This window comes from Pipistrellus hanaki, assembly GCF_964339955.1.
Source record: "Pipistrellus hanaki genome assembly, chromosome: 1".
In the NCBI taxonomy this organism is placed as follows: Eukaryota; Metazoa; Chordata; class Mammalia; order Chiroptera; family Vespertilionidae; genus Pipistrellus; species Pipistrellus hanaki.
This window is the reverse complement of record NC_140503.1, coordinates 33,572,364-33,599,797: the sequence shown is the minus strand read 5'-3', so window position 1 is coordinate 33,599,797 and position 27,434 is coordinate 33,572,364. Positions and strand designations below refer to the sequence as shown.

General features: G+C 41.4%; 1 long non-coding RNA gene across 1 annotated transcript; it reads right to left on the bottom strand.

Annotated features, from left to right (window-relative positions):
• Window positions 1-18,200: 18,200 nt before the first annotated feature.
• On the bottom strand, window positions 18,201-23,794 carry LOC311633056. The gene is made up of 3 exons (XR_014796890.1): window positions 23,772-23,794; window positions 22,764-22,816; window positions 18,201-18,389 (listed from the first exon to the last, which is right to left on the bottom strand). It is a non-coding gene; the product is annotated as an uncharacterized lncRNA (long non-coding RNA).
• Between the last annotated feature and the right edge of the window lie 3,640 nt (window positions 23,795-27,434).

Here is a 27,434-nt window from a genome sequence, read left to right as displayed (position 1 = left end):
TGGCTTCTTTTTAATTCTCTAGTTGCAGGGTTCTATTCAACCATATTTCAGGTGGTTCTGAATGATGTTTGTTCCGTGGTTTAGTTGTAATTTTGATGTAGTTGTGGGAGGATGTGAATACCACATTTACCTATGCCACTATCTTGGCCCCTCCCAAAATTTTAAAGATGGGGCCTGCACCACCTCACAATCTTAAGAGGACTCTTGATGTTCTCAAATGCTGCCCCCTCCTCTCTTGTCTCAGGTAAAGGCTGCTTTCTCCTGTGCTGCCAGGTGGAGAGGCTTCCTAATGACTGGAGCATAGTTCTGCTTCTTCTCCCTGAGCAGTGTAATCATTTGCTCATCAGCAGAGTAGTTGCTCTTAGATAAATTGTGAAGAAGGGAGCCTGGTCCTTAACATTCACATGTTTCTCTCTAGGATCACATAAGCTAACCTTGCTATCCTCCCAAGCTCACGAATACGGTACACAAAGCTCTCAGTCCCTGGTTGCGAGGAGTCTTCTCTCTCAAATGCACTTAGGCAATTGCTCCCCTTCCACAAATTCCAGCAGTGCCCAGGCCTGCCCTTACCTCCCTCCTCCTCCACCTTCTCCTCTCCTTACCTCTCCAATCAAAATTTGCTAGTTCTCCATTCTCTGATCTCAGGCTCTACTCCCTCCCAGGGGCAAAGGTGACCATGTTTTTCGAGTGACCTGTCATCATTTCTTATAGGTATGTTGGTTACCTTGGAAAAATACTGAATGTCACATGAGAAGATACTGAACGTCTTTGGGGAAATGCAAAGCAAAACCACAATGAGGCACTACCTCACACCCACTCGGAGAGCTATCATCAAAAATGTGGAAAATAACAAGAATAACAAGATATTAGAACCCTTGTAATTGCTGCTGGGAATGCAAAATGATGCAGTTGCTCTGGAAAACAGTTTGGTGGTTCTTCAAACATTTAAACACAGAATTACCATGTGGTTCAGCAACTCCACTCCTAGACATATACTCAAGAAATAGAAAATAGGAACACACACAAACTCTTGTACACAAATGTCCATAGTAACGAACACTATTCACAATAGTCAAAAGGTGAAAACACACAAATGTCCATCAACAAATGAATGGATAAGCAAAATGTGGGCTATCCATCCAATGAAATATCACCCAGCCATTAAAAGGAATGAAGCTCTGATATTTGCTACCACATAGATGAACATTGAAAACATCATGCTAAGTCAAAGAAGCCAGAAATAAAAGGTCACATATGGTATGATTCCATTTATATGAAATATTCAGAATAGGTAAACACAGAGGTTGCCTCGGGATAGGGAAAGAGAGAATGGAGAATAACTGCTTCATAGGTATGAGGACTTATTTGAGAGCAATAAAAATGTTTTGGAACTTGACAGAGGTAGTAGTTACACATTATTGTAAATGTACTAAATGCCACTGGATTGTTCACTTTAAAATTGTTGATTTTATATTAGCTACTTTCACCTCATTTAAAAAAAATATTTGTCTGTTTAAGACTATTAAAAGCGAACCTGGGGCGAGAATATATGGCCTATAAATATCTTGAGAACAGAGTTTATATCTCATAAATATTTATGTCCCTGATAGAGGCTCGCGAAGTATCTGGTATATAGATACTTAATAAATAAATCTCAGAGGTCTGAATGAACAGGCAAATGCATTTCTAGTATCATATAAAGTATTTAGTGGCACGTGGTTACCAGCCCTCCCCTCATCCCCAAGGGCAGCTGCAGGTCTGCATCTCTCCGGGGAATGAGTCCATTGAGGAGTGCAGAGCATCTGTGAGCTGGAAAACGCTTCCCGGTGTCTCAATACTTTGAAATCTAGTAAGCGAAGCCCGTTTGGCTCAATGGTAGAGCATTGGTCTGCGGACTGAAAGGTCCCAGGTTCGATTCTGGTCAAGAGCATGTACCTTGGTTGCGGGCACATCCCTGGTAGGGGGTGTGCAAGAGGCAGCTGGTCGATGTTTCTCTCTCATCGACGTTTCTAGCTCTCTCTCTCCATTCCTCTATGTGAAATCTAGTAAGGAATCTGTGCCATTCTTTTTCTCAACTTAAAATGGCACATTTTGCTATCCTGGTTAGAGAGATGCCACTGACTGAAATATCGTGCCTCAAGAGCGGGTGATGTCAGCATCTCATTATCAAAAGTTTCCTCCCTGCAAAACGTTCATATTCTTTCAGAGAAGGCTCCCTTTTAATGTTAAAATGCAGGGTTGTAACCAATTGCAAGGGAGAAATAACTCTGTCCCAGTACAAGATGGCTAACTCATTCAAACCCTGAAACAAAGTTTAATTTCCTTAAATAAGTTGAATCTTATCCACAGGCCCTGATTCTGGACTGAATTTATTTTGTAGCTCATTGGGTTCCTCAAGTCCTGAAGTCTCTTTCATAACCCTGTCGCTTTCTTTATTGCCCAACCTAATTATATGTGAGATAACTTACAAGCATTTTTTGAGTTCTATATCTACACTAATAAAAGGGTAGGAGACCTTCTGGACATCCTTCAGGACAAAGCCATGGTGATGGGGCCAAGGCAGAGGCAGTTAGGGGCAATCAGGCCAGAAGAGGAGGGCAGATAGGGGCAAGCAGGCCAACAGAGTGGGCCAGTTGGGGGCGAGCAGGCTGCTGGAGTGGTGGGGGTGGGAAGGGGGGAGGCGGGGCAGTTGGGAGTGAGCAGGCCAGCAGGTAGGTGAGCAGTAGGAGCAGAAAGAGCACAGACTTCAGCTTTGGGTAAGGCTAACACTGTTTCCAGCTCCAATACGTTTTTTGGTCTTTTGTTTCAATGATGTGGCATTTTCAGAATTTCATTACAAGTTTACCAACCAACTCATACAATTCGGTTTCCCAAAGCCAGATAAGCTGTTGAAAAGAAGAATTTTAATGAGAAATGTCACTGTGCACTTCGAAGCCACCGCTTACACTTGCTCTTGATAACCGTGGTTATCGCTCTTAGAACAAAAATACAGGCAAGACTTTTTGTTTGCCAAGCCATTTCACAGGCCTTATCTAATTTGATATTTCCAACTACCAACGCGAAGGGTGGGACAGTTACATATTGTTGTTTCTACTTTAAAAATCCAGAAACTGAGGTTTAAGAGTTTTAGGAACTGGCTCAAGGTCACATATTTAGTAAAAGCACAGACGAGGGTTGAATCCAGTCTATTTAAAGCCAGAACTGCAGCCTCTCGCTTCTGTGCCAAGGCTTCTAATCCCTGTCCCTCAAGAGCAGCGTTAAACCACCAAAATAATTCAGAGTATTGCTGAAGCAATTTATCTCGCAGGAAGAGTTACTAGGCCCTCCGGTCTAGCTGCAGCCCCCCAACAGTTTTTGCATGGCATCGCAATATTAAAGACACAGGGGCCGGAACTAAATTCCTTTTTCAAGTTATCCATCCACCATCTGCACAGCGGCTGCTGTCTGAAGACTCTGGCAAAGAGCAGTGGGATTCCTACCGTATTCTGATGTGATTTGTAATTTCCTGCTATCCCTCAATCTCTTTTCATTAAGTACATGTCCCCCCTGCACTGTGTTTGCACCCTCTCCAAAGGTAGAGAGGCTTGATGGCTCTGATAGCCCCTTTGCTGTGGATTTCCTTCTCTTCTCTCCTGTATTTAACAGCTTCCCTACCCGGGACTTTCGCCTAGCAAGGTGCAGTGTGTATCCCAGCGGGTTTCCTCTCACAGAGCCTTGCTCCCCTGGGTTACTGCAGATTGCTGGGATGTCACAGACACTTCCCCAACCTGGTACTGGCTCTGCTTCTCATGCTTTCCCCCTGCCTCTACATGTCCCAGCCCTGGTGGACCCCTCAGCCAAGATGTCGTTGTGGATCACACAGGGACCCCACTGAACTTCTTCCCTGATATTAGCATTGGATCTGGTTAACTGCCAGTGCTGGTTCTGATCTTGGGAGGGTCCCATGTTTGGTGAAGGATATTGAAGATATTTGGTGAACATCCCCAAAGGGTTGTCTTCCGTGGGGTCACTTGGTACCAACTCCTTGCTTTTTTTTCCCTCCGGCCCTTCCTTCTCTCCTGAGATATCATTGACAATTGGCAGAATGAGAGAGCGAACAGGTTCACAAACACTTGGCTTGTCTCTGCTCTTTTGGACCCTGCCAGCAGGAAATGTGGCAGCAGCGACCATGCCCAGGACATCTCCAGCACACACCACAGCTCAGCCCTCCCAAGACCGGCTCAGGTATTGTCTTTGCACAAACTCCCCCAAGCTCCATACCAGCTTCTGTCTCCCTCTTGTGGCTGCAGAAAGTCAACACTGTTCTTTAAATTCCTGAGTCCTCTGCATCACCCCGTATCAGGACAGCCAAAACGACTGGTCTACTGATCCAGTTCATTCTCTTTCCACCAAGAAAACATCCGTACAAATATCCCCAGATATCCATAACCACACACTAAACCCCTAATAGGTGACCTTTCACCTACAATTGAATGAACCCGGTCACCTACAATTGAATGAACCCAATAATTTCTTCCACATTGAAAACACAGCCTTTCTTCCTGAATAGTCCTACCAAGTTCTCATCCACTTGATAAAAAATCTTTTATATATTCTTGTTTTCTAATTAAAAATATCCACTCTTTGGTTAAGAAGTACTAATTGGTAGTTACACAGTAGTCTAGGGAATGCAAAGTATAGCATAGGGAATATAGTCAGTAATGATGTATAACTATGTATGGTGCCAGGTGAGAAAATTTAGGGGGGAATCGCCGTGTAAAGTATATAATTGTCTAAGAACTATGCTGTACACCTGAAACTAATACAAAATGGTGCTGAATGTAAGCTATAATCAAAAAATAAAACATTTTTTAAAAAGAGTATCCACCCTTTTCCCACTCTCCCACACCGCTGCCTGATCAGGGCTGCCCACCTTCTCACCTATATTCATTATAGCTCTTCAAAATCATGCTTTCTGAGGCCCTCGTGACACACCACCCAGCTACGGTGGCCATTTGCTGAAAGGCGTGCTTCTGCAAATAGGCCAAGAGTCCATGAATTATCAGACAGCCCAGACTGCAGAGCCTTAAAGCTACTATTTCTGCCTTGAGCTGAGCAAAAAAAGAAGTTGCTGCCCAAGTGGAAATGAATTCCCATTGTGACACAAAACAATGATTAAGAGGCAGCTGCTGTCATCACTGCCCTTATAAAAAGACTAGGATCAGATAAGTGGAATGTGCCTTGTCCAGATGTTTACGGCTGATAAATGGCAGAGCTGTGCCTCAAACACCAGGCTGCTGGCACAGCCATGACACCCAGCAAAGTTGCTTTGCCACAAATCGCAGGCTCACCAAGACTTCCTTATGGCTTTTCTCAACGTGTAGAATTTGCTGACCAGCCAACAAGAATATTTGGCTCCATTTGAGCACTACATGTATCCATATAAATTAATAAATTTGTGGAAAATCTTAAATAACTATACTTAAGAATACTTATGACAAAAATCATAAAGGCAGTACATAAGTGCCTACAATTTAGAAAGTCTGACATTATCTCTTTTGATCTCAAAGTATCCCAAGCTAGAAAGGTGGAATTAGACCCAGGTTACAAAAGAGAAAACTGAGGTTCAAGAAGTGAAGTGATGTTCTCGTCACACAGAGGTCACATGACAAAGGCCCTGCATCCAGCCAGCATGTCCAGCAGGACACTCCTGAAGTCCCCTTCCCTTTTCAGGAAAACCACCTTTCTGAAAAATGTTTGCCCTTGAACATTTGTTGATTTCCCCAATTCTCTCTCTTTTTTTTTTCCTACCTACTATTCTGTTGGTCTATATCTAGGGCCATTTAAGAATGCTCAGCTAAGAGGAGAATGAACATAAACAAAGTCAATAGACTTTGCATAGCCCTGCCAGCAATCCTACACAGGAGATGTGAAAAGAGCCAAAGACATCCTGGCAGGAGCTGTAACCTTATTTAGGGTGACCTTCATTCTTAGAGGGAACCATTGGACACGAGCATTTCTGGAACAGCAGACTTTGGGGAGATTCTGGTCTCCTCACTTGGAAAGTATGAATCATTTTCTTGGTAAATGTGATTCTGCTCTCCAACATCTCAGGAGATGCTGCCATGGCTTGTGAGTAAAGGGGGGGGGGGGTGGGCGGGGGCGCGGCGGGCAACTCCCCTGGAACAGGCCACTAACCCACCACTATGTCCAGCTTCTCTGCAGAAATAACAAAGTAGAGGGAGAGAATAACATGGAAGCAAGATTCCAGAATTTTTTAAATGTGAAAACTTTTACAGAAAAACTAGCACCAATACGTCTACAAATGTGAAGCCTACTTTTCTAAGCCTAATCAAGCAAACACCAAACCCAGGCGTTTATCATTGGAGTCAGTTAAAATGGTGATTTTCACAATTTTTCTTTCAATGTCTGACCTCACAGGACCTAACCTACCATTTTTCTTGCGAGGGGGGGGGGGGGGGGCGGTCTTCTTTCGTCCCTGCAGGAGGAAGAGGAAGAAGTTATGCAGAACTCCTTTGAACAGAGGAGGTTGATGCAGAAACATTGCACTGGGGGCATGTAAAAGGCTGCTGGAGGGGAAAGCGGAGGTTGCTCAGAATCACAGTCAACCATGAGAGTGAAGGATGAAGTGCATTGGAGAGAGCTTGGCTGTGGGGAGAAAAATTACAGCCCAGGGGTCCTTAGCATTTATGTTGGGATTTGAGGACCATCACCAGGTATCTCCCAAACTTGTCTTTCATAATGACTAATATTCCCATGGGAAAAACACACACACATTGCTTCGGAGGAAGGTGCTATTTACATGTGCCTCCAGGTATCTCCCAAACTTGTCTTTCATAATGACTAATATTCCCATGGGAAAAATACACACACATTGCTTCGGAGGAAGGTGCTATTTCTCCAAAGGTCTTTACCTTGCATATTAGTTTCCTACCGCTGCTGTAACAAATTACCACAAACTTAGAGACTCGAACCAACGCAAGTTTATTAGCTTACAGTTCTTTGGGTCAGGAGTTTTGACAAGGAACTCCCTGGGTTGAAATCAAGATGCCAGCAGGGTCACATTCCCTTCTGGAGGCTCTCGAAGATCATCCATTTCCTTGTTTCTTCTAGCTTCCAGAAGTTGCCTGCACTCCTTGGCTAGTGGTCCCCTTCCTCCATGTTCAAAGCCAATGCCAGGTTGAATCTTTCCTGGTTTACTCTAATTTCGTCGTCAGCCTCTCTCTTCTATTTTAAAGGTCACGTGGTTACATTGGGCCCACATGGATAATCCAGAATAACCTCTAATTTAAGGTTGGCTAATTAATAGCCTCAATTTCTTCTGCAACTTTACTTTCACTTTTCCATGTAAAATAACATATTCACAGGTTCTAGAGACTAGGACATGGATGTTTTTGGGGGGGAGGGGGGCATTATTCTGATACCACACCTACCATGCAGATTTATTATCTAGAACAGCTAATCATAAATTATCAAATAAATTAGCTGTTATAAGAAGAATACATGCACTTGAGCTCCTTTGGATCAGGCCTGATACTTTCTAATGAAAAGGATCATATCATTGAGTATATAAAGAGCTACAAGTCCTAATGGGGACCCAGTGCTTACCATGGGAATGTGAGAAAGAAAACAAAAAATCAGTCTTTAAACCTGCTTGTCCTGTTCTTTATTTCAATTTTCAAGAATGCACAAAGGTTCTTAACCCAGAGATATTTGAAATATCCATTCCAAAGGCTCTGGGTGCCCAGGCAGCCTGATTGCTGTCTCCTAGCATGGTATCCTTTTTTTTTTTTTCCCCCTAATCTCTGGTCAGATGAAGAAGAAGGATACACTTTGGACCGATGCAACTCTAGTAGCCAAGCAGATAACTACCTAAGGGGCCCCAGTAATGCTTTTCAATGTGCAGCCCACAATCCACTTGCATCAAAATCCCCTGACCCATTTCCTCTGGGAATGGGATTCAGGAATCTGCATTTTTAAAAGATCCTTGCTAATTCTGATGCAAACTAAAGCTTGACAGCCACTATTTAAAAATTCCCTTATCTATGTGTAGCCTCTCTCAGCTGTAGGCAGCTCCCATAAACTATTTGCCTAATCAATGTTCAATCATTACTGTGATTCTCAGACGTATTTTCATTAGTTTATTCTTCTGCCTGGAGAGAAGAGAGAGCATAGTATTCTCAGTGTGTCTATGGTCTATAACTGGGAATTCCTTAATTTATTTTAACTATTAACCAACAAGATGAGAACTGACTTGATGTGTAATTCATTAGTGGAGCTAGCAGACCAAAAGTGACTTTCATAATTTCACAAATTGTCATAAACGATTTTCAAAATATAAAAAAGACAGTGTTGGTTTATGTAGCTTGATCCTGGCTGCAAATAAATGCAGTACAAAAGGAAAATATTATTATATCACTTCTGCAAAACAACTAATAAAAAATTAAAAGCAGTTTTAAAGGGGAGAAAAGGCAAAAATCTGAGAAAAAAATTTAAGATCAGATTGGTATTTTTCATTAACAATTAAAATAAACTATTTAATGTTAACAGCAGTCTGAATTATTAACCATAAAAAGGAACAAACTTCAGTTTTATTTAGGTAAGAATATTTTATAAGTAACAACCCTTTACTTTTTTCACTTTTGACTTCAAAATGTTAATTATCTTTGTAATCCTTAATCTACCCATTAGACAACTTTCTCTGAGAAAAGACAAATAGATTGTCTTGACAATTTTTAATTGCATAAATATTACTAAATAAATCCATTCTGTAAAAACAATAAATAACATTACTGATAAAGCTAACATCCACTTAAGGTTTTGACCATATTCTCAATTAATCCAATCCCTTCCTCCTCCCTCCAAAAGTAAACACAGATATCAGCTTGCAAAATATTCTTCCAGGTCTTATTCTTGGAATTCACATTAGAAACATTCAGAATCATTTTGAACATTTTTTTACATAGTGTCATACTATACATATACTTCTACAACTTGTTTTGTTTTGTTTTTTTCACCAAATGCCTTAGCAGGGGTCTTCAAACTACGGCCCGCGGGCCACATGCGGCCCGCAGAGGAGTCTGATCCGGCCCGCCAGGTTTTTTGGGCAGTGAGCACAGCTGAGGTGTTACAGTAGGAATTAGTAGTTCATATAGTCCGGCCCTCCAGCTCTCTGAGGGACCGTGATCTGGCCCCAACTTTAAAAAGTTTGAGGACCCCTGCCTTAGAGAGTTCTTGCCATGTTTAATAGCAGCAGCTATTAACAAAATAAATATTGTTCCAAATTCTGACACATATTATCCTATATAATAAAAGGCTAATATGCAAATCGACCAAATGGTGGTGTGACTGGTCACTATGACTCGCACTGACCACGAGGGGGCAGACACTCAACACAGGACCTGCCCCCTGACGGTCAGTGTGCTCCCACAGGGGAAGCACAGCGACAGTGGTGTGAGCCTCTCCTGCCTCTGTGGCAGTGCTAAGGGTGTCTGAATGCTGGGTTAGGCCAGCCTAAGCCATCAGTCAGACATCCCCTGAGGGCTCCCAGACTGTGAGAGGGTGTAAGCTGGGCTGAGGGACCCCCTGCCCCCAAATGTATGAATTCCATGCACCAGGCGTCTAGTCTAATTTAATCCTCAACTTCTTACAGTGGATGCTATTATCATCATTTCCACAATTGGAGAAAATGAAGCACAAAGAGAGGTAAAGAAACACACTTCTACAGTCACTCAGGTTTGTAGTCAATGTCATATTAAAAATGATAGCACCAAGTATTTTTAATTAACTTTGACCAAAATTATGTTGAGACAAGAAATTATCAGCTTCAATAGTGGGAGTCTTCAGGTGAAAGTCCTTTCCAAATGTAATGTAATGAATTACCAATTAGTCTTTGTTTTGATAGGTAAAAGGGAAGGTTAGCAAATATTTGAATTCCAGTTATCGAAAAGGTCAAATAAATCTGCAATTATTTTGGATCTTGATGGCATGCATTTCAAGTTGTTAGTCTGTTTGTTTTGAAAGGCAAAGAGCCTTAATAAAGCCAAGGACTAACTTATAACCTTGAGATCATGAACGCTTGTTAGAAATATATACACACATTTGTCAGAATATTTATTGTAGAGACTGTCACCTTTGACCTCATGGTGATTTGTCCACTGACTCTGACTTCACTGATCTGGTCCTAATTAACTCAGCAAGTGCAGAGCGACTTTAAATTAGGAGCATAACTAAAGGCTTTCTTCCTTTAAAAAGTTGTGTTACAAGTAAGCAAATGATTCTAACATATTAAATTAAAATCATAATGTAGAGTCCCCATTTCTTTAAAGTTGAAGAGCTGCTTTCAAACAGACAATCTGATTACTAACATTCTTAACCCCTACACAATGGCATAACTATATATATATATATATATATATATATATATATATATATATATATATGGCTTGCTCTTCTTCCCCACTGTATAATATTTTATAGGATAATTATGGCCACAATTTATTTGGCCGTTCACTCCACCATTGGATTGGATTAATTGAGAATATGGTCAAAGGGGACTTTAGCTTCAATGGTTTCTAATACTTTGCAGTTCCTACTAGTTCAACAAGTATGTCATACTCATTCTTCTACATGCCTGTGGGGCTACACAGCATTTCTCCAGAGCAGTGACCCTCACATTGTTATTGCCATCAGCTAGAACTTACTAGAAATGCAGAATTTCAGATCTAACCCCAGAATTTTTAAATAATAAAGTTTGGAGCCGAGACCTGGGAATCTGTGTTTTAACAAGCCCTTCAGGAAATTTTTTTCAAGATAAATGAGAAATTTATTATAAAAGTTAAATGAAAATTGTAAAATGATTAAGAAAAATAAAATATATAAATTGTCATCAAAAGGTAGAATAGAAAATTACATCCTAACAGTAAAATCACTGAAAGAACACAAGATAAGGTGGGTAGATTTCTTTTTTTTTTTTAATTTAATAAATCTTTATTACTCAGATTATTACAATTGTTCCTCTTCTTTTTCCCATAGCTCCCCTCCACCCAGTTCCCACCCAATCTCTGCCCTAACCCCCCCCCCTTTTCACTGTCTTCATCCATAGGTGTACAATTTTTGTCCAGTCTCTTCCTGCATCCCTCATACCCCTTTCCCCCCAAGAATGTCAGTCCACTCCCTTTCTATGCCCCTGATTCTATTATCTTCACCAGTTTATTCTGTTCCTCAGATTTTTTTATTGACTTGATTTTTAGATTCACTTGTTGATAGATATGTATTTATTGTTCATAATTTTTATCTTTACCTTTTTCTTTTTCTTCCTTTTCTTAAAGAATACCTTTCAGCATTCATATAATACTGATTTGGTGGTGATGTACTCCTTTAGCTTTTTCTTATCTGTGAAGCTCTTTATCTGCCCTTCAATTCTGTTTGATAACTTTGCTTGATACAGTAGTCTTGGTTGTAGGTTCTTGCTGTTCATCACTTTGAATATTTCTTGCCAGTCCTGTCTGGCCTGCATAGTTCCTATTGAGAAATCAGCTGACAATTGGTATGGGTGCTCCCTTATAGGTAACTGTTTTTCTCTTGCTGCTTTTAATGTTCTCTCCTTGTCTTTTGCTCTTGGCATTTAATTATGGTGTGTCTTAGTGTGGTCCTCTTTGGATTCCTTTTGTTTGTAGTTCTGTGTGCTTCCTGGACTTGTAAGTCTATTTCTTTCACCAGGTGGGGAAGTTTTCTGTCATTATTTCTTCAAATAGGTTTTCAGTATCTTGCTCTCTTCTTCTGGCACTCCCATAATTCTGATGTTGGTATGCTTAAAGTTGTCCCAGAGGCTCCTTACACAATCAATTTTGGGGGTTCTTGTTTTTCTTTACTTTTGCAGTTGATTGTTTTTTGCTTCTTTGTATTTCAAATCTTTGACTTGATTCTTGTGGTCCCCTAGTCTGCTGTTAGATCTCCATAATATTTTTTATTTCAGTCAGTGTATGCTTAATTTCTAGTTGGTCCTTTTTCATATCCTCAAGAGTCTCACTAAATTTATCGGCCTTTTCTAGAAAATTCTTGAAAAACCTTATAACTGTGGTTTTGAACTCTATATCCAGTAGTTTGTTTTCCTCCATTTCTTTCATTTGTAATCTGTTTCTTTGTCTCCACATTTTGGCTGCTTCCTTGAGTTGATAGAATGGCTTTGTGTGCTAGGTGTCCTATAGGGCCCAGTGGCTCAGCCTCCCCAGTTACCTGAGGTGGACACTCTTGGTGCACCCCTTTGTGAACTTGTTGTAGTTAAGCCTTGATTGTTGTTGGTATCACTGGGAGGAATTGACCTCCAGGCCAATTGGCTGTGAGGATCAGCTGTATCTACGCTGGGAGAACTTCTGTGCTGGAGACACCCTTATGAGACAAGCCTCTGTGCTCAGCTTGGATGGGGAAGAGTCTCAGGGCAGAGCAGACAGAATTTGTTTCTCATCAGCCCTGCCCTAATAAGTTCCTGTGCCTCAGTGTCCTGTGGTAATCACTGTAAGCACCTCAGTGTCCCATGATAATTGCTGCAAGCACCTTGAGTTCTGCCCACTGCCAGACAGTCCAGTTTCTCCCTGAATGAGTCTGGGTCCCCAGAGTCTTGCCCAGAACTGGAGTTCAGCACAGTCAGGAGCTTTTGTTTCCCTCACGCTTGAGAAAGCCAGCCTCACACTCAGTTACCAGTCCTCTCCGCACGTGTCTCAGTACCTCTGCTTCCTACAGCTCCTCTGAGTCTCAGTGTGCTTTTCTCTTTTTTTCTAGTTGTAGAATTTCCACTCAACCATCCTTCCTGTGATTATGGACAATGTCCATTTTGTCTTTTAGTTTTAATTTTGAAATTTTTCTGCAAGGCAGCAGTTTAAATGTTTACCTATGCCGTCATCTTGGTTTCTCCTCCCTTCAGGGGATTTTGATGTACATTAGCTCTGAGAACCATTCACTGGAGACAAAGAGTGGTGCAACTGCAGAACACAGGAAGCCCCTTCTTTGAAGGCCCAAAATTAAGCCTCCCAAAGTATCAAGTGTAAAGATGAAATGTCAGAAATGTTAGGATATTAATCTGACTGATTAGGAAAATGTTCCCAGAATTATGACTTCATTAAACTTGTCTAGAAAATATCAAGACTAGTTTTAGAACTCAAATATATTATCTGACAAAGGATAGAAAGGGGGAAAGTACATTTGAATTTAAAGTTTATATTTAAAGATTTATGTAATGTAAAAGAGGTCTTGAGAGATCATAGTCTGAGATCATCTGAGACTTGAAAGGACTGATCCCACAGACGTTAAGCATCTTCTCTGGGCTGGGTAGTGGTAGTCCTAGATTGTTCAATTAAAAAAAAAAAAGAAAAAGAAAAAGATAACAGCCAACAAAACCATAGCTACCCGGTATAAATGAATCAAAATTATACCTAATTTTTTTGTGTCAGATTGGGAAAAAAATATATTTTGGTGTGCCACATAATTTAGTAATTAGTTTGTGTGTGCCATGAGGTGAAAAAGGTTGAAAATCGTTGCTCTAAATGGAGCTTGAATGACACTGCTAACATTGGACTCTGTGGATTTTACTTTTCCTTGCTCCCAAGGCCAACACTCCCTTCTGAAGGACACTTTTCCCTTCAGATATGTTAATAGCTTAAATCAATTTTCAGTCAGGCTTTGTTAATCTGGGAACCGTTCCATCCTGTTTGGGATGACTTTGCCTGCCTCTGCTCTTATCTCCTTTGTGTTGATTGATGGTCCATGCCCAGGTTAATGGGTTGCCAAATTAATGAGTTATCTCACCTTGCAATTATAGCAAAACAAAATTAGCAACTCCCAAAGTGTTGTCAAGCCAGGCCTTGCCAGACTAGGGACTTCTAGAATTAAGAGATAGGGCATTTGAAATGAGCACAATTTTTACTAGGGTATACATAGATTTTTCTAAAAATACAAAAATCTTTTCTTCTCTTTAATAAGATAAGCTGGACTCCTGAAATCTTGTTTAACTATAAATTTGCTTGGCAAAACTTTTTTTCCATATTTGTAAGTAATTTTTAACTCAACTCAATCCCGTTAAATTATAAAAGATCCTGAATTAAAAGGATCCAAACTGATTAACTTTAGTACATTTTTCTATGAACTGGGGGAAAAAAAATTCTAACATAAAGGATGGGTTCTTCTTCTCTGTCATTAACACACCACTCTATTGTAGTCCACTGTGAAGTGCTTGACAATCAAATTCTCAACTTTTACTTTTTACTTTCAGCACTTGCTAGTAACCTTATTTCTTAATCTTGTTATTACACAGGAGAACTTGACTCAAAGCTGATTCCAGCTATTGATCAGCTGCATTGTTTGTAATTAAAATTACAGATATAGAATTAATCCAGAGTTTCAAAGAGGCAGAAGTACTTGAGTCCTAACCCGGTCTGGGGAGAGGGAAGAGTAACTGTTAATGCGATCTTCCTTTGGGGGTAATAAAAATGTTCTGGAGTTGGATAGTGGTGATGGTTACACAACCTTGTGAATAAAGTGAATTGTGGTTAAAATTCACTTTAAAGGGATGAATTTTATGGTATGTGAATTATATCTAAATTTTTAAAATTCAACACAAGTTTTCAGAATACTGTATTTAGGCATTATTCATTGCCCATGAGCAACATTACAAGAGACATAAGGAAAGAGAATTTTTGAAATAATCTTAACTTGAAAGAGATTTTAGGCATTAAGTTAAATAGAAACCAAATCCATAGTGGGAGTTTGAAACTCTTCTCGTCTCTGCTGAGGAGTTGGTGAGTGACAGCAATTGGTCTGCCTGAGCCCTTAGAAAATCATGAGAAAACAGCATTACTTGTTCTCCAAGTGGCAAGGTTAGCAACATTTTATAAATTATATTAAAACTTCAACTCAAAACAAGAACTAAAGGTGGTCATTGGATTGATCCCACCCCAATAACCACAGATGGGTGCCCATCCTTCTAAAGACCCATTTCAGCACATAAAAAATGGCATAGGTATGAATAAGAAGTAGATATTAAATTTCTGAAAATATGTTCTGTAAACAGAATTTGTATCAAGTGAATCACCATTCCTTCACTCATTAACACAAAGATCTCAGAAATGTGTTGGGGAGGTGGTGATATTTGGCCTCCAGCAACATAAGATTTGCAGTTAAAATGGCCTAGGTTTCTGTTGGCTTTCTAGACATCCAGCAGAAAAAGCCAACTGTACTAAGTGAAACACCTCCCAGAGTGTCTTCTTCGCAGATGTCATATAAGGATAGTTGACAGTTGGAGAAAAAAATACATGGATCACAAAAAGTAATGGGTTGGGGAACCTGTCAGGACCATTCTGTTGAGATTAGGACATGCCCCATCCTCATGTCTGACCCTAATATCCTTAAAGGCTTATAAGCATAAGTAGAGTTTCTCTGATTCTAGAAATGAAGAATGTGGTAGCAGAATGTGAATGGATTTGAACTAAGTTTTGCAGACAAACTACAAGAACATTCTGTAATTAAAGTAATGCAGGGAGAAGAAAGGAAAGACCATGTCAACATACTGTGCTAAAACAGAATGAAGCTTTAACATCTTCCGATTCTATAAAAATAAATAAATAAATAAATAAATAAATAAATAAATAAATAAATAAATAAATAAATAAATAAATGGAAGAAGAAGAACAGAGGGCCAAGAGTAGGAGAGATGGTTCCAAAATTCTTAGCTGATTCATAGCAGCGCTAGACCCCAAACCCAGTGTCCTGCCCCTCAGTCTGGTGGTCTCATTTCCCTCCCTCTCACCAGAGCTGCCAAACCACCCTCTTGGCCCCAAGCATGTGTGTGAGAGCAGGGTGTTTGCAGAACGCTACATTCACAGAACATCATCCCTTCCATCCTCATACCTCTGGATGCTCTGGTCATGTGGACTAATCATTTCCTGCCCACCACTGTAGACAAAATTATATCACTCAGTCCTTGACATGGACATGTACTACATGGAGCTAATTTTAGTTCCTTTACTAGGCATCAGACATTGATCTTAATGCTTTGCACATACTTGACCATTTAATCCACACAACCATCCTATGAGTTGGGCATTATTATCACACTATTATCTGCATTCTATAAGCAAAGTGGGGCACAGAATATTAAATGAGTGTTCCCTGAGCTCCATGCACACGGTGCATTGTCTTCAGACTGTCCAGCTCCCACGTCCAGCTCTGAGCTGGGGACAGCTCAGGTGCCTTGTTGCTCCCTCAGCATCTGCTCTGCTCTTCTCACATTACCTGTTGCGTAGTGGTGATATTTTCTTTTTTTAGCTACATGCCAGGAAGTTTTCTGTGGGTAATTACATGGAAATAATTAGTCTTTATGTAAGCTCTGCCTTGCAGGATATGAAAGACAACTCTCAGGCAGCCACAGAACCCAGGAGGCTACTTGTAATCACTAGGTTTCATCGTCTCCAGGAGTAATTACAGATTTCAACCACTAATCACCACTTCAACGGGGTCTACACACCTTAGCGTCTTCTCAAAATTATAGTAGTAATTTTCTAGAGAAAGATTAAGGATAAAGGGAAAGACATCCTGTGGTCCTATTTCCCTGCTCGAGTTTTCTCATCAGGCATGGACAGCAAATGCTATTTCCTGGAGCATCGATGGAATGATCTAATCACAGCCCCCTGAGTCATAAGACATGGGGGCTTTGAAGGGCCTCCCAGAGTCTTCATTCAGGCTCTTTTGCTTGCATGTAACAGAATCCTACTTCAAACCACCTGAAGCAGAAAGGAGTTGGGGTATTTCAGGTCTCCAAGAAAGGAAGTTCAAACAAGTCACGTAAAACTCATGCCTGGAACTGAAAATTGTCAGCATTCTCTTGCTAGTTTGCCAGAACCTCCGTGATAAACATAGTCACAAAGGTAATAGCAAACTCCAACTTATGTGCATACATACTCCCCAAAAACCGCGCTGTCCCCCCACACCTTCTCCCTTTACCATCCCCTACCATCACCACTGTCAATCTTCAAAACTGAAGAGTGTTCTGATTATCTAATGCTGTGTAACAACTACCCTAAAATTTACTTGATTAAAACAATCATTTTATTAAATTTAAAGGTTTCTGTGGGTCAGAAATTTAGGCAAGGCTCAAGGGGTGGCTCTTCCTTCCCATGTAGTTTTGCTGGAGGTCACTTGATGACAGCCAGCAATTGAATGAGATCATTCAGGAGCCCAAGACGACTTAACTCCCAGGTCTGGTGCCTTGGTTGGCTGGAAGGATGAGTTCAGCTAAGACTGCCAGCTGAGCATCTACTCATGGTCTCTCCAGCATGGTTGCTGCAGAGTAGTCAAATTTCTTACATGGCAGCTCAAGGCTTCTTTTGATCTAGGCTCAGAGGTCTCAGATTAACACTTCCACTACACTGTCTAGTGAAACGAGTCACTGAAGCAAGCTCAGATTCAAGGGGAGGAGAATTGGACTCTGCCTCTCCATAAGAGGAGTATCAATTAATTTGTGGCCCTCTTTAATCTTCCATAGCCAGGTTGCTAGACAAGTGTCCACTCTACTCAAATATGTACTCCTTGTTATAAATGAGAAATGAAAACAAATATCTGACCAATGGTTTGAGGGACTCGGATGGGCAGAGATGGAACTTCTGTACATGCTCAGGTGGGAGAGCTGGCTCCCATCAATCCTGCTCATTTCATTGGTGGGCCCTAGTTTCAAGAAGCGACAGAAAAACATTATCTGTAAAGAGGGCATAATGGTTGTGAGGACTGAATATATTTTAGATGTGTAAAGCGCTTAGAACAGTGCTTGACCCATAGTAAGTGCCCTATTAGAATTCATCATTATCATCATCTTTATCATTCTGAGGTAGGCATCAAAATTTAGCTCTCAGGGGCTGATTTTTCAGGACTATAGAAAACAAAGGAAGAAAGAAATGTGGTTTACAACCACTCAACTTTGTTTACATGCAAATCACCATTAGTAATTTATTCAAGATTCTTAAAGTAAATAAATTTCCCTTCAATGTGTTATACAATAAAACAATGATGTCATTTAAAAGCCCTCAGGTGCCTGTCCCTACATGAATCACAGGAATGTTTACATTACATAAAGAAATGGTGATTGAGGTGACCATTTTGTGATACTAGCCATTTATCTTGCAATTCCCAGAGTCCCAGGGAGTCTTGCTACAAGACAAAGTAGTAGGAACAAGGGGATTTGCCTCCACAGCCATCAACTGCTCAGTCTAGCCTGATGTCAAACCTCATGTCCTTTAGTAAGCTGGAGGACATTTCTGCTTGTTAGAAAGTGAATTTTCTGGGTTCCATCATTAGATTTTCAAGGTCCCACAAACTCCCAGATGCCATGGTTTCAATCTTCATTTCTAAAAAAAAAAAAAAAAAAAAAAAAAAAAGACCATCAATATGAAATGCTCATACATCACTTTTCTGTAACTCAGAGTACACTGATCTGACAGGACACCTGGTTCTAAGATGGCTCCTTAACACTTGGAAAGAACAAGGATCTCCAATAAATTCAGAAGAGATGCTGGAACTGCCTTGGCAGAGTGTTAACAGGATCAAAAGGCTGAGTGAGGTGGGAATGGTAGAAAGGATATATTGAGTGAGACCGGAACACCCACCAACTGACTACAAACCAGGAGGACCCAGAGAAACTCCCTTCAGTAAGACAATGAAGATGCATTGCTGAGACGGACTCTGAAAATATTTTAAAAGCTTGGGTTAGCTTTCCTCTGAAGGTCAGAATTGGACATGGGAGGATCTGCCATTGAGCTGGGCGCCATAGAATGAGTGAAACTAAGAGGATTCTGGAATGGCAAATGGCATTGTTGAACTGTCAGAGACAAGGTGGGTGTGGTTATCTCTTGGTCTGCAAGACTTGGAGTGGCAATCGGGAGGCCTTGAGCAACAGGTATCTGTAGCAATCGTACTATTGCAAGGAGGGATGATAGATGGGAAGCAGACCAGGTATTGCTTGTAAAACTAATCAAATGAAAAACAAAACTGGAGCACAAGCTACAATAATGGAAAAGCATGGTCCTTCCCCTTGTTTCCACACCTAAGTCAGTACAGAAGTGCAAAACCCATTGATTTAAGGGCAGATAAGTCTGCTTGAGGAAGAAATCTTCAGCAACTCTGTAAGGATAATAAATGCCTCCCCTAAAAGTACATGTGTCTACCTGCTAGTGTAACTATCCTGCAGAAATAGGAATACTGTGCACTGAAATACAATATTCCTGTAGTTAGTGCAGAAGTCTGGGGAGGTGTGCCAGATGACAAACGAAATTCTGTTTATAATGTATAATTGGAATAGATATTCTTAATAACTAGTGGAACTGTCACATTGATTCCCTGAACTGTGAAATAAGAGCCATAATAATAGGAAGAGTTATATAGAACCTTTGAAACTCTTCCTACATCTAGTCAAGATAATAAATCAGGAGTCATGCCACATTCCAGGTGGAACTGCAGAACTTAGAGCCATCATCAAAGACTTAGATCATGTATAAGTGGCAATCCCCCATCGAGTCACTTGGCTGTCCCCAGCGAAAACCATATGAATCCATGACAGAGGACAGTGAACTACCATAAACTTAAGGAAGTGATGACCCAAATTTCACCAGCTGTGTCAGATATAGTATCTTCACTAGAACAAATCAGCACAACTTCTGGCACTTGGTATATGGCCAATGGTCTGACAAGTATATTCTTCTCAAACTTTATCAGTAAGAAGGGTCAAAAGAGGTTCACTTTTTAATATGCAGAGGGAAGCACTAGACATTCACTCTTCCTTGTCTAAGAGCTCTCCTTTGCGGTATAGCATGCAGAGACTGGTATGCTGCACAAATCACTTTTGTCCATCATACTGATAATATCAAAGCCAATTTTAACTATGGAGCAAGAAATAAACTACTTTAGATGCCCTAGTTTTTAAAAAAGTGTGCCAGAAGGTAGGAGGGAAAACTCCGCAAAGATTAAGGAGCCTGCCACATCGATGAAGTTTTTAGAGGGACAATGGTCTGGGATATGGTAGAAAATCCTCTCTAGGGTGAAAGATATGTTGTAGTTCTTTGTAATTGCTACCACTAAGGAAAAGATAGAATGCTTCTATATATAGTGGACCTTTTTGGATTTTAGAGGCAACATATATGGTTCTTGGAAATAGTGTTCCAACTGATACATCAAGTGATTAAAAAGCTGCCAGTGTTTAGCGGCACTCAAAGAAGACTGATAAGCATCAAGGGTGTGGTGTAAGCTGTCTTTCCATTGGGCCATATGATCTAATGGGCCATATATATACAATGAACTATAAATATCTATAGAAGGTAAGGATGGTGTCCAGAGTCTGACAAGACTTGATAGAATCTAGAGTTCTGGAGTGATGCCATGCCAGATAAATATTTGCCTTTTGGGGGAAAAACAATTTCTAAAGAACTACTTGGCACTGGTAGAATCGGAATGAGTATGTGACTAAAGATGCCCATCATGAACTGGGTATGATTAGATCCATCAAATCATATGGTCAGCAGTGCAGTTGCTGTAGAAGCTATGCATTTAGAATCAGGATCAGGTAGGTCCCAAAGGAGGAAATAAATTGTATGAATAGCTGACACATGACATCCAACCTCTGTTTGTCGAACATCTCTCTCTTAACTCACACCAATGGAAGGAGAGGATTCTCAGGCCCCTTCACAGATTGGTTTTCTCAGTACTAGTATATGGGTGCCAGCTATAAATGGGCTGCTCTGCCCTAAACTTTCACCCAGGGGTGGACTTGAAAAGCAGTGGTAAGAGGAAAACTTCCAGACTGGCAGAATTGGAAATACAACTCTTGGTGATTCGCTGTGTACTGAGGAAGAAGTGGTCTGAGGTATGGATATACTTGATATACTTGTACTTATGGCCCATGGCAAATGGTTTGACTGGTTGTTCAGAACCTAGGAAGGAACAAGAATGAAAGGTTAGAGGCAAGAAAGTCCAGGGGAAAAGCATGTAGATAAACTATGAATGTATATGAATCTTTGTCTCTCACATTAATGCCCATTAGAGAACATAATTGCTGAGGAGATGTGTTTCATGCGGACAGGGATAGAGTTCTAAGATGGTTTTCCTCATCAAGGTTTATCTATTTCACTATTGAAAGTCAACCTGCTAAAAAAAAAAGCCTGACAGAGAGCCCTCTGTGGAGCACCATCCATTTAGGAGACCTACCAGCCACTTGTTTGCACAGGACCACTTCTATTCTTTATGTTTCCTGTAAGCCTAGGCTCTTCCCAAATGTGCATCCTGATCCCCTGGGATGGAAGTCATGGGCCATGGCAAAGGTTCCATAGAGTGTGAAGTGGAGATTACCTCCTGGTCATCTTATGCTCCTCTTCCCTGTAGACAGCAGGCAAAGAAATGGGATAACTGGACTGGGGAGATAACTAACTTTGAATGCCATAAAGAGCAAGAGTTACTGCTATACCATGGAACATAGAGGAGTATGTCTGAAACCCAGGGGATTCACTGTGCATCTCTTGTTGCTTTTATTAACTGTGATACTGTGAATGGTCTGTTGCAACAACCATAGCTGGACAAGGGTAATAAGATGAGAGCTCAATTCCCCAGGAATGGACATCTGTCTTAATTATCCCACCTGGTAAGCAACCTACACTAGCTGAAGGCTAGCTGAGTGAGGGCAATGTAGAATGGGAGATAACAGAGGGATGTGGTAGGTATCAAATATGACCTCTGAAACAAATGCAGCAGCAGAGACCATAGTTTGTTCTACTAACCCCTTGAATTCTTAGCAGATTTTATCACTGACTGGCACTTTGAGGGGTGCTTTCTAATAGAGGGAGTTTAATGGGGGAGAAGATAAGCCAATATGAGTAATCCAAGAGAGAGATTGTTTTGAAGACTTTATTTTCTCTCAGCCCTGATTTTTACTCCAGCTGCTGTCACAGTGACTGATCCCACATAGAATCCAAGAACAACCCATGCAGGAACAACCCAGTAATGCCTTTGTTTGGGCCACAAAATCATTTTATCTCATTCCCTGATCCAGGAATTCTCTGAAGCTCCTAGGACCTGCAGAGAAATCTACTCCGTGTTCATATAAGTGTACCCCAGAAGTGCAAGAATGTTAAGGCCGATGTGGCTGTCCTTGACTCTTATGGGAGGGAAGCAGATAGATAAACACTTCCTCCTTTTGTTCTAAGAAGCCAATTCTGAGATGCACTTTCAAGCATTCCTCAGAAGTGTCTTTGGGATTGAGCAACAGTCACCAATAGTAACGGTCAATTCTTGAACACATCTTTGTACTGGCTTTCCCTCATACTGACTCATGAAAGCTCATTTTGTTCATCTCTTCCTAACTCAACATTCAGTGATTTTGGATTGAATTTGGCCCTGAAAAATCACAAAATCACAAATTGGTGTTATTGGGGGTTTTTCAGAGACCTGGTTAATAAACATTTATCAACACACTACTGCTTTTTTTTTTTTCTTTCCTTCTTCACTCCCTCTGCTCCTTATACCTGTTTACTCCAGTTCCATTACCAGATAAACTACCTGCACATTGGCCTTTGTATCTGATTCTGCTTTTACAAGAGTCCTGGTTAAGAAACATACTTACCTCACAGTGGTGTCATAAGGTTTAGTGAGATCATAGTGTAGTATTGTAACTATCTCCAAGACTGAACAGCCAAGACATAGGAAAATTTACCCACTGGAAATGGTTTTAAATAACTTACTATCTCTTAAGGACCATGAGATCATAGTACTTTGGAATTCAACAATCAGCATCCTGAAGCAGAAAACAAGTGGGGTGAGGGCAAGAGGGGCCTTGTTCCTGGACAGGGTGACAAATGTTCCAGTGGTCTCCGACTAGATTGTCCCATCCTCCTTGTTCCTCCTTCAGATATTATGAAGCCTAAACTCTAGCCCAAGCCAGGAGGAGCACAAAGAATCTGAACTGATTCCTTGGAACTGATAGAAAGCTAATTACAAGAATAGCATGTGATTGAATTTGAAAACCCTCTGTTCCTTTCACCAACTTTATGGGCATATGCCTCAGCCAGATGGCTAGATGTGTATGTGTATATGTATGTGTCTTTTAGGATGAGAAAGCTTCACTGTCCAAGATGGCAGCCACTGGCCACTTGTGACCATTTAAGTTAGTTACAATGAAATAAAATGTTGCTCTTGGTTCCATAGCCAAATTTAAATTTCTCAGTAGGAAGTAATTATAGGAATGATATCATCAAAATGACAAAACTGGAGTGATGTGAGATGATGGATCCTATATAATAAAAATCTAATATGCTAAGTGTCTGGTCATCTGGTCTTCTGTTCAACCAATCAAAGTATAATATGCTAATATGCTAAGGCCACTCAATCACTTGCTATACATGCACTGACCACCAGGGGGTAGATGTTCCGACTGATAAGTTAGCTTGCTGCTGGTGTCTGGTCGATTGTGACTGAGTGAGATGGGCCGGACACACCCTGGAATCTTCCCACAGTCCCTCCCTGGCTGGCCAACCTCCTGCATCCCTCCCCAGCTCCAATTGTGCACCAGTGGGGTCCCTTAGCCTGACCTGCACTCTCTTGCAATCTGAGCTGAGGAAATCCCCCTCCAAGTGCATAGATTTCGTGCATCAGGCCTCTGGTATGTTAATAAACCTTACTGTAGTAATTAATCATTTGCAATATATACCCATATCAAAATATCACATTGTCATTGTACAATTTATACTTACACAACGTTATATGTCAATTTTATTTCAATAAAGCTTGTGGAAAAAGAAAAAAGTAATCAGTGCTCAATAGCAACATGTGGCTAGTAGCTGCCATATTGAACCCCACAAATGTAGAATACTTCCATTAGCACAGAAAGTTCTTTTGGATGGTGCTGTGAAAGAGCTGTAGCAGTTGGAACCCAGGTCTAGAGTGTCTTGGGACAACCATAGCTGAATGTGTCTACTCCCTACACTTGGAATGGTGTTGCCAAACCTCTGAGCTGCCTTCTTCCCCTTGAAGCCAGGGAGAACTGCATTAGCGGTTGGGACCGCCAGTGACACCTTGTGGCAGCAAAAGCAACAACAGTTAAAAGATCCCCTCTCCTTAAAGACCTGAGCTGAGTTTCTAGTTTTCCGTCCTCTGAACACATGTAACTAGAATCCGTCCATTGTGATAGAGAGGAATTATAACATTTATTGTATCTTCCCGTGCTACAGTGAGTGTGTAAGTTGTTCATGTGTATTTGTACAGAACAACCACCTTAACAAGTGGATGCTATTAATATTGCCCCCCTTTTAGAGATTAGGTAACTGAGGCTCAGGGAGACTGATTAATTAGTCTGAGATCATCAGTGGTAAGGCTGGAAAGAAAACTATTTTTGTGCTGGTAGATTGGGTTTCATAGTCGTGCAGTTTGAATATTAAAAAGAACGTGACCTTATTCCTACCCCTAAATGGAATGGCTGGATATACAGAGCACGGGAGGAATGCTGTATGTGCTCATTTTTTCTCCATCCCTTCCTCTTTTTGTTCAGGGGGAATGGGGATTGAGGGTTTCTCATTAACCTTTTTTTACCTTTAGCAGTAAATCAGATTTCCCTGATCACAGATTCCTAACTCCAAAAATACTACCGTAGACGATAGTACTTCAGCAAGACAGCACAGTATGGAAAATAAATTCCATTAAATTTTAAATAATAACCTTACTACCACGATACATTACACCTCACTTAAGAGAATGAAAGCATGTCAATGCTGGGTTCACATGGCAGCCATTTCAGAGCCTTTTTATAAATGTGTACTAAAGAACAAAATTATAGTAGTTCCTGCAAAGGATTTTCAAGGTCTCCAATTGCCCAATGATTTTATTTTATTTTATTTTATTTTATTTTATTTGCAACTCAGACATTGACTTCTGCTGCATGTCAAGTGCACTTTCATGAGCTTCCCCCACCTGTCAATCATTCTGAGTCCTTAATTAAGGCTCTTCCAAGGAGACTCTGACATCCCAGAGAGTGATGCTTCCACGCAGCTCCTCACCCTCTTTCCCAAATCAAAACCCATGTCAGCAGCCATGGTCAAAAAAGGCACTCGCTACTTCTAGGGGAGATATTTTTAACGTGTGGTTGGGGAGATGGAGTGTGCTTTGGGAATGCTGAGTCGCCGGAAGCAGAGCAGCAGGAACTTGCTGTGCCTGATTAAATGGCTTCCAGAACCCCACTCCAGCCAACAGCAGCTAAGTGTCGTTCCGATGATTCTCTGTGGCTAAAAAGATCTAGGTGTTGCTTCCCGAAAAGCTTACACTCAGCAAAACCAGAGCCGGGCACTGCAGAAAGGGCTTCCAGGCACCAGCTGTGTCTAGGGCTGCTCAGCTTCCCAGCTTCCCTGACAAAGCAGCATTCTTGTTTTGGGCAAGGATTGTTGCACGGAGCCTCTGATTCAGAAAAGCCAATGAGAGCCAAGGGCGGGATATGAACGGAAGCAAAGGGCAGGTGGGAATAGCCAGATGATGGGAGATAATGGTTTGGAGTGGGACTCAGATGTAGTCTGCTCTCTCTGAATGATAAGATACCCTTGTTTCTGGCGGACGCCTTGGGTACTGGAAGAGTCAGAGCATTGGGTACCACCAGGTGTGTGTGGTCCTTGTCCTATGAAGTATTTTGGGAGCCCTAACCCAAACCAGCCCCTTCTCTCCCCATTTATGGGCAATAGGTGGATACCCACCCTCATTCCAGCTGCTGCTGGTTCTGTCCAACATCTTGGCTTCCTGAAATGCTGGGGCTCTGCCCCCAGACAACCTGTCGCTCAGGCCCTGCTCCCCGAGGAAGGAGGGAAGAAATGCCACTCTTCCTGTCCTGGTACCACTGTGGCTACCGCCAGTATATGTTTCTCCTAACTGAGGTAGTGAGGATAACCGTGGGGTCTAGCAGTGGCCCTTACATTATTCTTTTTTAAAAATATATATTTTATTGATTTTTTACAGAGAGGAAGGGAGAGGGATAGACAGTTAGAAACATTGACCAGCTGCCTCCTGCACACCCCCTACTGGGGATGTGTCCGCAACCCATGTACATGCCCTTGACCAGAATCAAACCTGGGACCCTTCAGTCCACAGGCCGATGCTCTATCCACTGAGACAAACTGGTAAGGGCATTATTCTTAATGTGGATAATAAGAAGCCTACAGGTATTGTTCCCAACACTTAATGAATAAAAATTCAAAATGGAATTTCTGAGGTGGTTTCTGCTACATAAAAACCCCATAGTCATATGAACAAAGACCAGAAGGGGACAAGAAACAATGAAATATTCAGGTTGTAACAGTGGGGGTGTGGTGAACATGGCTTTCTCTATTCCCTTTTTTCCTATTATAGCAGCTATACATTAGGAATAATTCAACTGAATGATGCACTTGTAAAGATCAAGCATTTTGAAGAGAAAAGAATGGCATGTATGCAGCAGGCTAGGCCTTTCAGCAGGTGCTGGTGGCCCCTCCTGGGTCGTGGCTCAGCTACGGAGCTTCTTTCCTTTCCAAGTGAAAGCCAGAGGCTAGGAGACATGCGGACCGTGTGATAGTAACACGACCAGAGCTTCCTCGGTGTGTGACCAGACGCAGACCTCACCCACCTCTGCCCATCAGAGCCAAACCCACTTCCATGTCTCTCTCAAAGCCACTGCGCCCGAAGGACTGAGCTCCCCTTGATCTATTTCCTTTCGGGACTCAGGCAGAGTCATTCCTCTGTCTTAATACCAGGAGACATGTTTCATCAGGCAAAACATTCTCTGGCTGAATCGTACTGACCTGGGTAAGGGTAGTTCTTGATTCATGCTACATCCTGAGTGAAGCTGTAGTCACTCTCTGAGCGCTGGCCTCAACCCTATTTTGGGGGTGAAGATGAGAAGCAGAAACCCCTGGGACATTTGCCATGTAACCTCCCATAGAACTTTGTGGGCTGGGAAAGGCTTTGCATACTTCCATGGGTTCCTGTGCATTTTAGGTTCTTTAAATACAGAGGTGAACAATGCTAGTTAACATTTTAAATGCTTACCATGTACAGGGACTGTGCTAAGCAACTCCTTACATGATCTCAGGGACTCGCTCCCCAGGGCAGCATGCCCTTCCCACTCTGTCTGCTCCAACTCCTACACTTCTACCCATGGCTGAGCTCTGAGGGAGAAGGTAGTCATTATGCCCACTTTGCAGATGAGGAATGAGGAGCTGAAACTAAGAAACTTGCCAGAATAACACTGAGAAGCCAGGATTGGACAACAGGCCTTTGGACTCCAAAACTTGCCCTCTTAACCAAGATGCTTGCATTGCTTCTAGTGAAATACAAGACCTATGGTAAATCGTTGCGGAGTTTAAGCTAAGAGTTTCTTTTTTAGTTGTTTACTCTAACTTCCA